A 15307-nucleotide genomic window follows, 5' to 3' on the forward strand; every position below is an offset into this window, starting at 1 on the left:
TAACAGACACCTGCCTATGGAAACCCTGTGGGGTGCCCTGGTTCTTTAAACAGCTTCTCAAACCTGTTGTGGCTGCTAACAAGCTGCGTCAGTCATCCTCGCTCTGCTGGGTCGGTGTTCTTTCTGGTAGCCTGTCAAGCACATAGTAAACACAGCACTTTCACAGCACAATCAGAGAAACAACTCTCCACACTAATGTACCTAGCCTGAGTTAAAGTGTTGGGCATTCATCAGATAAAGCTAATTAACTGGAATACCTCAGTATATAATTAGGTTTTTGCATCAGTTTGAGAGTTTAATTAATCAGTTTAGGGTTTGTTGAACATTTATAATCATTTCACAGTATAGTGAAATTCATTCAAAATAAAGTATGTATTTAAAAATGAAACCTATAGCTATGATGGATTATTTATCAGGATGAAAGGGTCCCACCCTGATAAAGGGATGAGGTCACAAGGCATGCTTATTAGGGACCGTGTTGTTTTTGTTCAGATTTCTTCTTCTGATTCTCTTCTAAAACAGTTTGGCCAGCAAAGACCATTAGTGCTGGAAACAATACATTTAGTACTGCGGTGCAGTACTAACAGATCCTAGATCAGAGCCTGATTGTGGTTCTATAGTACTCCATTTCAAATTTTGACTGAATAGTTATATACTGGAGTTTTGCGGTACCTACATGAGTCATTTTGGTGTGGAAAGGCAACCTAATTTTCCAGCGAATGCTTCTGTGTTTTGTTTCATTTGATTGATTACATGCACAGGCCTTTAGTTTTCTCGCTCAGAACTGATATGAGAGAAAAGTGAAACTCCATTATTTTGGGCTCTATCCCAAACATTAACCATGAAAATGAACTACAACACAATAATCCCTACAAATTCAAATAACTTTTACTTCAGAAGTGTTAGTGTACCTGACACACCAGGCAGAATATCAGTAGAGAATGGTTCTTAGAGATACGGCTGTGGGGTATTGGAGATGTGGTGATGCTGCCTGCTTGTTTAAGATCTTTGTTATCCCAGTGAGGAGGGTCTGGGAATGTCCCCGGAGTGATGAAGCAGCCGTGGTGTGGTATTTCTACCTGTTCGGCTTGTTTTTGTTTGTTAATGTCACTGAGAGTAAATTGAACCTGATCACTCAGATCATCACTGGGCACAGTCCACCTTTAATGTGTTTCTGAGTTTATTCCCATCAGAGACTATAGAAATTCTCATGCAGTCCTTCACCCTGATATATATATATATATACATACACACACACACACACACACACACACACACACACACACACACACTGCCTGCACAAAAAAAAAGATCACCACCTGGATTTAACTAAGCAAATAGGATAATTGGATAATTACTGCATGGGTGATTATGTTTCAGCTGGCAAAAGTTATTTAACCTGAACTGATGCAGTGAGTAGCTTCTCAATTGTTAAACAACCATGTCGAAAGGCACTTCCTGTTGTCATGGAAAAGATGTTAATCTGTTTCAGATGGGTCAAATTATTGGCATGCATCAAGCAGAGAAAACATCTAAGCAGAGTGCTGAAACTACTAAAATCGGGTTAAGAACTGTCCAACGCATATTAAAAAGTGGAAGGACAGTGGGGAGATATTATCTTCGAGGAAGGAATGTGGTCGGAAAAAATCTTGAATAATCATAATCGGCGATCACTTAAACTTGTGGTGAAATCGTGGAAAAACAACAGTAGAACTCAGGGATATGTTTAATAGTGAAAGTAAGAGTATTTCCACATGCACAATGCAAAAGGAACTCAAGGGGTTGGGACTAAACAGCTGTGCAGCCTTAAGAAAACCACTTGTCAGTGAGGCTAACCGGCAAAGACAGCTTCAATTTGCTAGGGAGCATAAAGATTGGACTCTGGAGCAATAGAATAAGGTCATGTAGTCTGATGAGTCCAAATTTACCCTGTTCTAGAGTGATAGGCAGCTGAAGTGATGCACTCATCATGCCTAGAACCTACCATACAAGCTTGTGGTGGATCTGGGGTTGCTGCAGTTGATCAAATCTAGGTTCAGCAACATTATGTGCCCAAACAATGAGGTCAGCTGACTACCTGAATATATTGAACAACCAGGTTATCCCATCAATGGATTTTTTTCTTCTGATGGCACGGGCATATTCCAAGATGACAATGCCAGGATTCATCGGACTCAAACTGTCAAAGAGTGGTTCATGAAGCATGAGACATCATTTTCACACATGGATTGGCCACCACAGAGTCCAGACCTGAACCCCACTGAGAATCTTTTGGATGTGCTGGAGAAGACTTTGTGCAGTGGTCCAATTCTCCCATCATCAATACAAGATCTTGGGGGAAAATTAATGCAACTCTGGACAGAAATAAATTTTGTGACAGTGCAGAAGCTTGTGGAAACAATGCCACAGCGAATGCGTGCCATAATCAAAGCTAAAGGCGGTCCAACGAAATATTAGAGTGTGTGACCTTTTTTTTGGCCAGGCAGTGTGCCTGGCACTGTTTGTATATAAATATTGGTCTGAGCCATAAAGGCACTTATGAGGCTACTGAGGTCAAGAAAAACACATTTTCAGAACCAACACCACCTGCTGCTGAACCAACACCACATGCTGCACCTCACATATCAACTGCCTTAATGCTTGCTCTTGCACAAACACACACACACACCCTCTGTAGTCATTAACATGGCTTGGATTTAATCATCTTGAGGGCCTTCAGTAGTTGCAGGGTCTCACTGAGCTGCATGTGTACTCAGCACTGCCTCCTTCATTTAGGAGATTACACTTGGACAGGCTGTTCCCAGTTCACTGCACTGGTAATCACTCATGCAGCCTCGGACCTGTGTGTGAATGCCCAGAGTCACTGGGTCTGTTTACAGGATCGATAACAATCAATAGCCTGAGAAATGTAAGTAGCTTGATTCTGTATTTGTCACACTTTAATCACAGTGCTTTATTTCTTTTCACATTAAAAATAATTGGAAACAAAAAGCTAGCTACTTAGCCAACTTAAAGATTTAAGATGAAATGCTCTGCATCATGTGAGCTGGACTGGATATTCTTGTTTGTGTTTGTCAAGCAACAACTGTAGTTTTTTCAACAGTAGTAACTTCCATCTAAAACCCCATTTATCCAACTGACCTTCAAAGCACAAACTGCATTACACTGATGGGAGAGCAAGAATGGTGAGAATTCATCCTCAGGATAATTTCATTATCACAAGGCTGTAAGGGTGAAGGGGTCATTTGAGGCTGTGTGAGATGGTGAGGTTCTCAAGACAAGACATAGAGGAAGCGTTTGGATGCTTTCACAGCAGTTCTGTTCCTTCACCTCCGAATTGTCTATTACATTTAGTAAATACAGAACGTCTGTCTTGCACACAAAACCCTCCGGCATGTCTATCAGCGTTTCAATATCTTAGGATATTCTGGCATCTATACAGGATATTAAGTAAATTAAGAAAATATTCAGATAGTATTCATGGCTATGCATTTTTGAGTCGTGATAAAATGCTCAGAAAATAGAAAACTCAATCAACTCATTATCTAAGTTTTAAGTCCCGCATATTCAGAATCTTGTGTGCTAGAAAACCAAATGTTGCAGTGCTGTAGCCTGACAACTGTAAAACCCTGCTATAATTTCCTATTCACTGACAGGTCAAATAAAAAACTGAACCCATCTTTACACATACTAAATCTTTACATATTTACTGCTTTACACTACTGAGCATTCCTCAAATAAGAGAGGCATTTTAGTGGAAGAAGTCACCATTCTAAACACTCTATTTGACCATATACCTGATACACATCCTTTTACTGATAGAGGTCTGTGGATTACATTAGCACATTGAAAAAGCATATTGAAAATTAAACCTATACATTTATTGGCCAACCTGTGTTTTTAAATCGGAACATACGCTGATCTATGTCCAGCACTCCCAGCTTTCAGAATCTTTAGTTTCTACTCTGTTATTGGAATAAAATGTGTGTGTAACGGCCCGAGTGCCACGAGCAAAACATACACACTCCCTCGACGGTGATAGACATTTATTGCCATACGTCAAAGACAATGGAACTCACAAAACGGTGAACACGAACACAAATAACTTGGAACATTGTGAATTTAACACGATCACTAACACAGGCTACGACAAACGTAATAACTGACGCACACACCAACAACAGTTTAAATACACACATACATTTACGGCATTTAGCAGACGCGCTTATCCAAAGCGACCTTCCCACAGTAAACCATGTGCAGGTGTGCGCTGATAACAGGGGCTTGGTTACAAACAAGAATAACGTTTAACTCCCACTGCACGCATATAACCAGCGGGAATGGGCGCATTCTGTGACAGTGTGTGGCATAGTTAAATCTCAAATGGCCTGCTTTGGCCTTATCTCTAGATACTAAACGAAAATGTTAACTTTAAAATGAAAGTAAAAATTTAAGAAGTACGTTATGTTGAAGGATTGTGTCTCGTGGACACAAAACAAAGATTAACATGTACCACAGTGTTGGAAAGAGGAAAATGAGAAGAAAAGTGTGATGCATGGTGGCAAAGGCATGGCTGACTATGGAAGATGTCTGCAACTCCTACAGTTTACCTAATGTAGACATACTCTCTTCAGATGAAAGCTGACAGTCTGTTCTTTAACCTCACGGTCACTGTTTCCTTCAATATTAAGAGCACTGGGTTTAGAGTCTTACAGACTGCACAAGATATCCATCCATGTGTACATATGTCTTCAGCACATTAGGGATCTGCTCCACACTGGGCTTTGGTGCCTCTGTACTGCCTGTTTAATGTTTTACCTGGTTACCTGATGTCAATCAATGGAAAATCAACTAGTTATATAATGCTAGCAGTTTTTGTGACAAAAAACCTTTCAGTTCTACAGGACCAAGACTGGGAAATACTGCCTCTGCACAGTGTATACATTACATTACTGACATAACAGCTGATTAAATATGAAGAGGCATTTTTAATACTGTTACAATTAAAAGAGACTGAAATGCATTCATTCATTCTTTAGATACACAAATGGGACTGCAGGAGATCTTTTCCCCTAGTGCTGACTGCCCAAACAAGACCCAGTGTAGATGTCATTTAATTGTTAATTAAAACGGCTTTTTAAAATGATTCTTGAGTACCAGATGCTGTAATCTTGCAAATTACTGAAAGTGACTACAAACAATTAAATTGAATTAAAATATCATTAATTGCATTTTTAAAAATCTGCCTTTTCCAATCCAAGCCCTTTGAAAACAGCTACGTTTCATAGTGCAAATCTGCTGTATAGTGTGTCAGTACTTCCACACTGACAATTTGGCAATGTGGATCTGCTGTCAGTTGGGAGAATGTTTAACCCACTGGGCCAATGTTTTGGGGGGGTTTTTTCAGACAAAAACATTGCAGAAGCCTGATCATCCATCTTGGTAACAAACCTGCTGCCAGCAGTTCTTTTGCACAGCGTCCAGTTAATGCTTTACAGGACTGTCGTTTAAAAATGACACATGGCTTGGTGAGGTGCAGCCAAGCAATATTGGAAACAGCTGAGGCTCCTGCACGGGTGGATGAGGGCACGCTGATGGATCGGCTGTGGTGGAGCAGAGGCGGATATTTATTTGATTATTTTTTTCCCAGGCTTAACTCAGGCATGAATCATAGAGGGGAGGAGATGTCTGGTTTCATTGCAGTGCTTCTAAGGAAACAAACTGAGCTGATACAACTAACATGTCCAACAGTCACAGTGTATATCACTGTAGTATTTACATATTCAGTGTCAGTATTAATATAGTCAGCATCAGGGTAGACTGAGTGTGTTCCTAAAGAGTGCTGCATGCAATGTCCATATTAAAAATGAACTAGTTAATCTTCCCATAACCCTAACCCTAGGTCTGAACCTTGATGTTTCATATCTGAGTTGTCAAAGTCAAAGGTCAAATTCAAGTTTATTATATAACGCTTTTCACAACAGTTGTTGTCACAAAGCAGCTTTACACGTGTCCCAGTCCAAGCCTCCAGTGAGCAAGCCAAGGGTGACAACAGCAATAGAAAAACTCCCTAGAGCATGAGGAAGAAACACTGAGAGGAGCCAAGACTCAAAGGGGGCCCATCCCCCCAGGTTAAGGTACTCGACTAGTAATCGGAAGGTTATCAGTTCAAGCCCCTCCTTTGCCAAGTTACCACTGTTGGGCCCCTGAGCAAGACCCTTAACTTTAATGTGTAAGTTGTTTTGGTTAAAAGCATCTGCTAAATGCAGTAAGTGTAGAGTTGACCATCCTGTATGATTTTACAAAGAGTAATTAAATAACTACCAGATGCATTATTGCACCATTAATAAAGAAACCTTGGAAATACTTTTAGATCTGCAGTGTTAAGATCTGCACACTCTTCTCTTCCTGTTGAGTACCACAGCCCTCTGGATTTTCTTTCTCAGATGTGTAACAAAAAAGTGTGAATTAAGGAAAATGATCATAAATTCAAGCATTTTTATTTGTTAGCAAATCTTTGGGGAAAAAAAACAGAAAATGCTGCATGTTTTCAACCCATTCAGACTAGTATGTGGAACAACCACCCCTTTTGCTCAAGTGAAAGTATAAAATATTTTGGGGTAAATTTATACCAGCTTGACACACTGGTTGGGAGTGATTTACTGACATAATTCTGGATAAGTGCATTTGCCAAATTCTGAAAATATATATATATATGTATGAGGAATGGGTGGAGATATATATATATATATATATATATATATATATATATATATATATATATATATATATATATATATATATATCTCCACCCATTCCTCATACGGTTTCACTCATGGTTGTTTGGATGATGCATGTGATCTACCATAGATTCTTGACTGGACTGAGGTCTACACTTTGACGTGGCCCTGGTAGAACGTTCACCTATTCCTTGTTCAATCCCACCTTGGTTTTTGGATTACTGTCCTGTTTCCCCTGCTTTAGTTTCTTAGCAGACTGAAGCAAGTTGTCTTGTAGTATATCCTTGTATTTTGCTTTATCCAGACATTCCTCAATTTTAACAAGATGTTCTGTCACTGATGAGGAAAAGCATCCTCATATAATGATGCCGCCACACGACTCTTCACTGCTGGGATTATGGATAACCTAATTCCTGGGATTCCTGGGATGATGGATAACCTAATTCCTGGGATTCCTGTGATGACAGTTAACCTAATTCCTGGGATTCCTGGGATGATTACTAACCTAATTCCTGGGATTCCTGGGATGATGGGTAACCTAATTTCTGGGATTCCTGGGATGATGGTTAACCTAACTCCTAGGATTATGGTTAACCTAATTCCTGAGATGATGGGTAATCTTATTCCTGGGATTCCTGGGATGATGGTTAACCTAACTCCTGGGGTGATGGGTAACCTTATTCCTAGGATTCCTGGGATGATGGTTAACCTAATTCCTGGGATGATGGGTAACCTTATTCCTGGGATTTCTGGGGTGATGGTTAACCTAATTCCTATCCATCAGCCACCTTGGTCTTCCATGTCATTTGACAACTACCGATTGCAGAGGCTGCTGATGGTGGAATGAACCTCCACTGTCTGAACAGCAGCGTCCCTTGACTATTTGTCAAGTATTTAAATGACCACTAATCCTGTACCTATGGAATTTTACACTATTATTGATTAACAGAACACACTAGCACTTATTCTTTGGTAATGCACTTTTCACTGTTTGATTTAGTATTTATTCTTATTTTGCACTTCTAGGTATCAGCACAGATTCCTGAATTTAGCAGTATGCTAATTCAATGGTATCTTGGACTCTAACCTGTTGTACTGACAAGGATACATTCTGTGAGTAAATGACAAAACACTTTTGTATGCCACTCTGGATAAGAGCATCTGCTAAATGCCAAAAATGTAAATGTAAATGTGTATGGAGGCACATGTATCCTCTGAGACACGTGAAGCATCAGATCTTTACATGCGGCTGTGACACAGGGCTGCTGAACACACTGGGAGAAAAGTGCTAACTGCCCTCATTAGCAAGTACAAAACTCACAGACATCCACGACTGGCTAGTGTCACTCTGATTCATCGATGATTGGCTAGTGTCACTCTGATTCATCACTGATTGGCTAGTGTCACTCTGATTCATCGATGATTGGCTCGTGTCACTCTGATTCATCGATGATTGGCTAGTGTCACTCTGATTCATCGATGATTGGCTAGTGTCACTCTGATTCACAGGAGACAGAGTAATGCCATCCCTCTCATACAGAGAGTAACATCAATTTTGCCCAATTTTTTGTGGCAGGGCCTGACATGGTGTTGGCTGAGGAATGGCTGGGCTCAAGATGGCACCGGTGAGGTCGGCTGCCATCACAACTGCTCCGTCCACACCTGGCACGTTTTTCGCTCTTTTCGCTCTTCCCGCTCTTCCCGCTACCCCTGATTTCTCCGCAGCCCTTCTTACACCACGACGCATATCTCTTACAGCAGAGATGCTCTTATTTCTCTTAATCTACATAACACTCACCTCAAGGCGTCTGTAACCCCGGACACAAGATGGCCGACGGAGATCCTGAGGGAGAACAACGGACACGACAAGAGGAAAAGGCCTCGAGGGAAGCGAGCTGGAATAGGCTGAGGGCTCAGGCCCTCCGAGCTCCCTTACCTAGCATCCTGCTAGCCAATGTCCAGTCTCTGGACAACAAGCTCGACGACCTCCAGGCCAGGATAAAGTTCCAGAGGGACAGTCGGGACTGCAACCTCCTCTGCTTCACCGAGTCGTGGCTGAACCCAGCGGTACCGAGCCACACCATCCAGCCGGCCGGTTTCTTCTCGGTTTACCGCAGGGACAGGACGGCAGATTCAGGGAAGTCAAGAGGCGGTGGAGTGTGTGTGATGGTAAACAACAGATGGTGCAACAATGCCAATGTTATTACTCTCGCCCGCTCCTGCTCACCCAACCTGGAGCTGCTCGCGCTCAAGTTTCGTCCTTTCTACCTTCCTCGGGAGTTCACTTCGGTCATCATCAACACCGTGTACATCCCACCTCAGGCCAACATGGACACTGCACTGTGGGAACTTCATGAGGCTCTCACACAGTTTCAGGCACAACACCGGGACGCTGTACTTATCGTGGCTGGGGATTTCAACAGTGCTAACCTCAAGCGTGCAGTGCCCAAGCTTTACCAGCACATAACCTTCCCCACCAGGGGAAATAGGACACTCGACCACTGCTACAGCCCATACAAGGACAGCTACAAGGCACCAGCTCATCCACCGTTTGGTAAGTCGGACCACGCCGCCATCTTCCTCATACCAAAATATAAACAAAGGCTGAAACAGGAAGCTCTGGTTCAGAGGGAGGTCGCGCATTGGACAGACCAATCGGTGGACGCTCTGCAGGACACTCTGGATGACGCAGACTGGGACATGTTCCGGCGCAGCACTGATGATGTCTGATCTCTCACACTTCTGCCTACAACACGGGGATCATCAGCGGGAACATGGACGAGTACAAGTCTGTGGCATATGGAGTGCGCAGGGCGGTGAGGGAGGCAAAGTGGCGCTATGGGAGGAAACTAGGGTTACAGTTCCAGCAGAGTGGCTCTAGATCCCTGTGGCAGGGACTACGGACGATCACGGACTACAGGAGCCCACCCTCCGGACTGATGTGTGTGGATGAGTCTCTGGCGAACGAGCTGAACACATTCTTTGCTCACTTCAAGGCTACATCTAGCAGCGCTAATGCTAATAGCGCTAATGCTAACAGCGCTTACGCTAACAACGCTAATGGTGCTATCGGCGCAGCCAACGGCGCATGCGCAGAGCCCACCATAGGACAGTGTCCTCTCATCATCACAGAGAGTGACGTGAGGAGAGTGTTCAAAAGAGTGAATACCAGGAAGGTGGTGGGACCAGATGGTATCTGCGGGAGAGTCCTCAAAGCCTGCGCAGACCAGCTAGCCCCGGTATTCACCGACATCTTCAATCTCTCCCTGACGCTCGGTATCATCCCATCCAGCTTCAAGCGTTCCACCATCGTTCCTGTCCCGAAGAAACCTCGACCCTCCGGCCTCAATGACTACCGCCCTGTTGCCCTCACATCAATCGTGATGAAGTGCTTTGAAAAGCTAGTCAGAGACTTCATCACCTCTTCACTGCCAGCCTCCATGAACCCACTGCAGTTTGCATACCACCACAACCGCTCCACTGATGATGCAATTGCACATCTGCTCCACACCAGATCCACCTGGACAAAGGGAGGGGTAATTATGTTAAAATGCTGTTTGTAGACTACAGTTCAGCATTTAACATCATCATCCCCTCCCTACTCACTACTAAGTTGGAGGATCTAGGACTGCATACATCCCTGTGTGACTGGATCTCCAACTTCCTAACAGACAGACCACAATCAGTACAGGTGGGCAACTGTGTCTCATCTACCCTCACCCTCAGCACTGGAGCTCCTCAGGATTGTGTCCTAAGCCCCCTGCTCTACTCACTGTACACCTACGACTGCACAGCCACTTCCAGCTCCACCATCATTGTCAAGTTTGCTGACGATACTGTGGTCATGGGCCTGATCTCGGACAACGATGAGAGGACCTTCCTGGAGGAGATTAAACACCTGGAAAACTGGTGCCAGGAAAATAATCTCCTCCTAAACATCAGCAAGACAAAGGAGCTGATCATGGATTGCAGCAAGAAGCAGGAGTGGCACTACCAACCTGTGAGCATCAGTGGAACCACGGTGGAGAGAGTAGATAGTTTCAGGTACCTTGGTGTTCACATCTCTGTCCTGGTCCCGCCACACCAACTCCCTGGCAAAGAAGGCTCGTCAGCGTCTTTACCACCTCAGACGCCTAAGAGACTTTAGACTGCCCTCCAAGGTACTGAACTTCTACACCTCACTAGTGAGAGCATCCTCACGGGGAACATCAAAGTCTTGTTTGGGAACAGCACCAAGCAGGACAGACAAGCAGAGCACATCACTCATACGGAACTTCCTGACCTGCAGAGCATCTATTACAAGCGGTGCCAGACCAAGGCCAGGAGGATTGTGAAGGACCCCACCCATCCCAACAATAGGCTCTTCTCTCTGTTGAGGTCAGGGAAGCGCTTTCGCTCCCTGATAACAGAGAGACTGAAGAGGAGCTTCTTCCCACAGGCCATTCGGGCCCTGAATCAGGGAAACTGATAAACTGTGGGGACCACCACCACCATGCAACTGTAAATATTCAATTGTAAGCTGGAACTGTACATTGTGTACATACACTTATACATATCCATATATACATTGTACATTGTGTATATAAACATACTATTATTGTATTGTACATACATTGTTAATATATTTTCTATATATATAGATATATATTTCCCTATAGACCCCTGTTTTTTCTCCTCAGTTTGGACAGAGCACTCTCAAACCATTTCACTGTGAGTTATACTGTGTATGACTATGTATGTGACAAATATACCAAACTTGAAACTTGAAAACTTGTTTGGTCTGGGATGGCGTTGGCTGAGTAATGGGCAGTGTTTATGCCACACACAGCATTTTGAATTTTGTCTAGAAGCCTTCATTTATGTCTCATCTGACTACAATAGGCCAGGTGTATGCAGAGCTCAGTAATCTGACCACAACAGGCATGAGGTGCTCAATATCACTGACTAGTGCCCCTTCACTCCAGCCTCGGTCACTGAACTCTGGAGCTCTTTTAGTGTTTGTCACTCTGTTGCTACCCCTCAATCTCTTTGTTCATTTGAAGTTTATGACAGAAGGAGAAAAAAATCTCTAAAGCACTTGAATCTGATGAATAGATTTCCGTAAGAAACCAATCCCAAACTTAAATTAGATGCCTTTAGTCATCCTCTTGTCTCAGCCCCAAATGTTTCATTCAGGCAAAATAAATTATGAATGTTGCAGAGGCTCCAGTGGGATAATACAGCATCACATCAAACACGGGACAGTAAACAGTCATTTCTGATCTCTAGCATGGCCCCTAGGCACACACAACCACACACACTCGCACACGCGCACACACATATTGCAGTGATGTCCATAATAATCTTTGAATAAGTGCATATATACTGCACTCTATTTTGGCTCATAAATATTTCTTCGTAAATGTCATTAGTGGGTGATATTTACTAACAAGACACAGATTAAACTGTTATGGGAAAGTCCCTTACACTATATGGTCAAAGGTATATGGACACCAACAGATGGTGGTAGTGGTAGGATGGTAAGACAAAGGAGAGAAAAGATAACGGGTCTGTGGTCACAGACATCCCCCATTAAGACAAAGAGCAGCAGAATGAGATGGCGACAAACACTGCAGTCAGAGGAGTACGCAGCAAAGGTTTTTGAGAGGAAAGAGAGAAGTGATACCAATATGTAATTGGTTGTGTTGGAGCTGTCAAGTGTGGCCTTCTTGAGGATTGGTACCACCCTGGCGGTTTTGAACACAGTTGGTACATGTCCAGAGGATAAGGAGTTGTTGATGATGACAGAGATGAAAGGAAGCAGATCTCTTGAGATCGTCTGGAACAGAATGGAAGGAATGGGATCCAGGGGACATATAGTCGGATTGCTGGAAGTCAGGAGTTGATGAATTTCATCTGAGGAGAGTGGAGAAAATAAAATACAGATAGTTGGATGTAGAGGAATGAACACTGATTGGAATAGTGGGAACAGAGGAAAAGGACTGGCAGATTGCTACAACCTTCTCCTCAAAGAAGGTGATGAAATCCTCAGGAGTAAGGGATGAGGGAGGAGGGGGAGAGGGAGGGTTAAGGAGAGAAGAAAAAATACTGAAGAGCTTGTGTGGATCAGATGCTGATGATTAAATTTTTCCTCTGAAGTAGGATGACTTTGCAGATGTTACTTCCAGTGAGAACATGGAAAGAAGAGACTTGTATGAGCTGAGGTCTTAATCTACGTGAGATTTCCTCCACCACCTCTCTGCAGTCCTTAGTTCTCTCTTGTGTCAGCGGAGCGTTTCTGTTAGCCAGGGGGCAGGTCTTAGCAGGTCTAGAGGAGAGAGAACACAGAAGAGTCATTGACGAGAAGAGTGTAGAAAGGAAAATATTTTAACTGTAGGGTGAGGAAGGGTGGACAAAATAATAGAAGTAAGGGAAGAAGGAGTGATGGAGGAACGCATTGGGGCGGTATGGATGGAAAGAGAAGGGAGGGGGAGAGAGAGAGGGACAGAAAGTGATGGTCTGAGAGGTTGAGGGGAGTGACTGCGATGTCCGATGCTGTGGTGGTCCAGGAAAAATCAGGTCAGACACATAAAATAGCAGTCTGGTTCTGTGTTTAAATAGCTGCTAGTCAAATTCTCTGGTTAAATTATAGGATGCCACAGTTCATATTTTAACAGCGTATTTATAACGGTATCATCTGTGCATTTATTATATTGATCGTGTTTCCATTAAAGCTATTAGCCAACGTTAGCTAGCGAGCCAGTTTATATTTGGCTGGTTATCCAGGTCTAGCTAACAGGCTTTGACAACAAATGGCAGAGCTAAATGTGGAAAAGTCTAAATGACTATTGGCAATTTTAAAAAATGTCAGCATGTCATATAACGTTATAAAAATTAATTTGTAGCTGAACTAAATTACATAAAATTAGCAAACGTTAGCCTGCGCTAATGGTCATTGCTTGCTAAATTACTGAATAAAATGTCAAATGAAAACAACTGTTAATTAAAAAGAAAAACTTACCACTTTATCATCCACGTTGGCTCCAATAAGTATTAGAAAAGCTGTTGCTTTAAGCTTTAGTCGACTGGCAACTCCGCAGCTGTATTGAGCCCAATTTTTAAATTAATTTGCAGTAAAATGCGTGCAATAAACTCTTGTATTTAGTTTAACTTCAACCCCAGAAATACATCTGAGCCATTTTGATGTGGTCTTGTTTTCTGGAATATAATGTAAAAAGTAACCTTTCTCCCGCTTGTATCCAAAAACCAAGCATTTGTATGTATGTTGCATCTGTGTTATTCAAGTATAGCTATTCGGAGTGAGTTAATTGTGGGAGGGTCAGTTCATTTCACAGTTCATGAATATGCAATATAAGGTATCTTATGATTCACTGTAATCAATTAGTGTTATCTATGACATCAAAGATAACTCACAAGAAAATGTCATTCCTAACTGGACATTAGGGGGCAGTATACCAAAAATACTTTGGTAATTTTATGCACTTTGGAGTGACTAATAAATGTTGAACTGAAGCAGAAGTATGAAGATAATCACATACTTCCCGTTAATATGACGTTTTGTGCAGGGCCTTTAAATCCTTCAGTTGCAGGCTCGCGTTTGCGTCCTCTTTTTTCCTGCACATTCTTCACCTACTAAATATCAGTCAGTGGACAAACTGCACTAGAAAATCATACTGTATCACAGAGGAAAGAAACAGCAGTCTTTTCTGAAACATGAAATCCTTTCCTAAGCCTTTAAACACACAGTCTTAAACAAATGCTAAACATGCTTCCCTTCTCAACTGCTGTTGCCACCAAAAACAGGTTATATAATACATGAAATTTAAATATACCTCTATACAAATACCAGTATCAGGGTGTATTCTCCAATTTTATCTACATACATTATCAGACACTTTTAAACAGGAGTTTAGGACACACATTCAACAGGCCCAGTGGAATCAACCATAAGAACTACCCAGCATGGCTGGTCTCCCTATGGAAGGAACAGTGGTGAAATGATGACACTATGTGTCACATCCTTGCTTGAGTTCTGAGTTATACCATTAATCTGTGGTGCTCTGAGTTTGATTATGTTCGCCGCAATATAATTTGATAATTTCACTGTGTAGGAAATATGACAATATATCTAACTAGGTGGAATAATCTAAAATATATAATAATTTTGAAATGTACTGACTACATTCAGATTGTTCTTGTCTCCTCAGATATTTTTGCAGAATATAGCATGCAGTCCCAGGTCAAGAGTGAGGGTTAGTGTTAGGGTTAGTTAGGGTTAGGGTTTGGGTTAGGGTTAGGCAGTGCCAAACACAATCATTAATTCCTTACATTTATATTTATTATATTCTTCAACACTTTACTAGTAAATAGATTTTTTTTTCACAAAGATGGCCTTCCAGTTGAAAAAATAAATAAATAATAAATAAAGCATTTCTACTGATGTATTCTGAAATATTTCACTTGTTCATACTCTAGCTATACATACACACATCACATAAAAATATAACAACACAATATTGACCAATAAATATATATACATCAACCAGTGTGTGTGTATATATATATAT

Source organism: Electrophorus electricus, chromosome 4 (assembly GCF_041902795.1).
Source record: "Electrophorus electricus isolate QZ-2024a chromosome 4, ASM4190279v1, whole genome shotgun sequence".
Lineage (NCBI taxonomy): Eukaryota > Metazoa > Chordata > Actinopteri > Gymnotiformes > Gymnotidae > Electrophorus > Electrophorus electricus.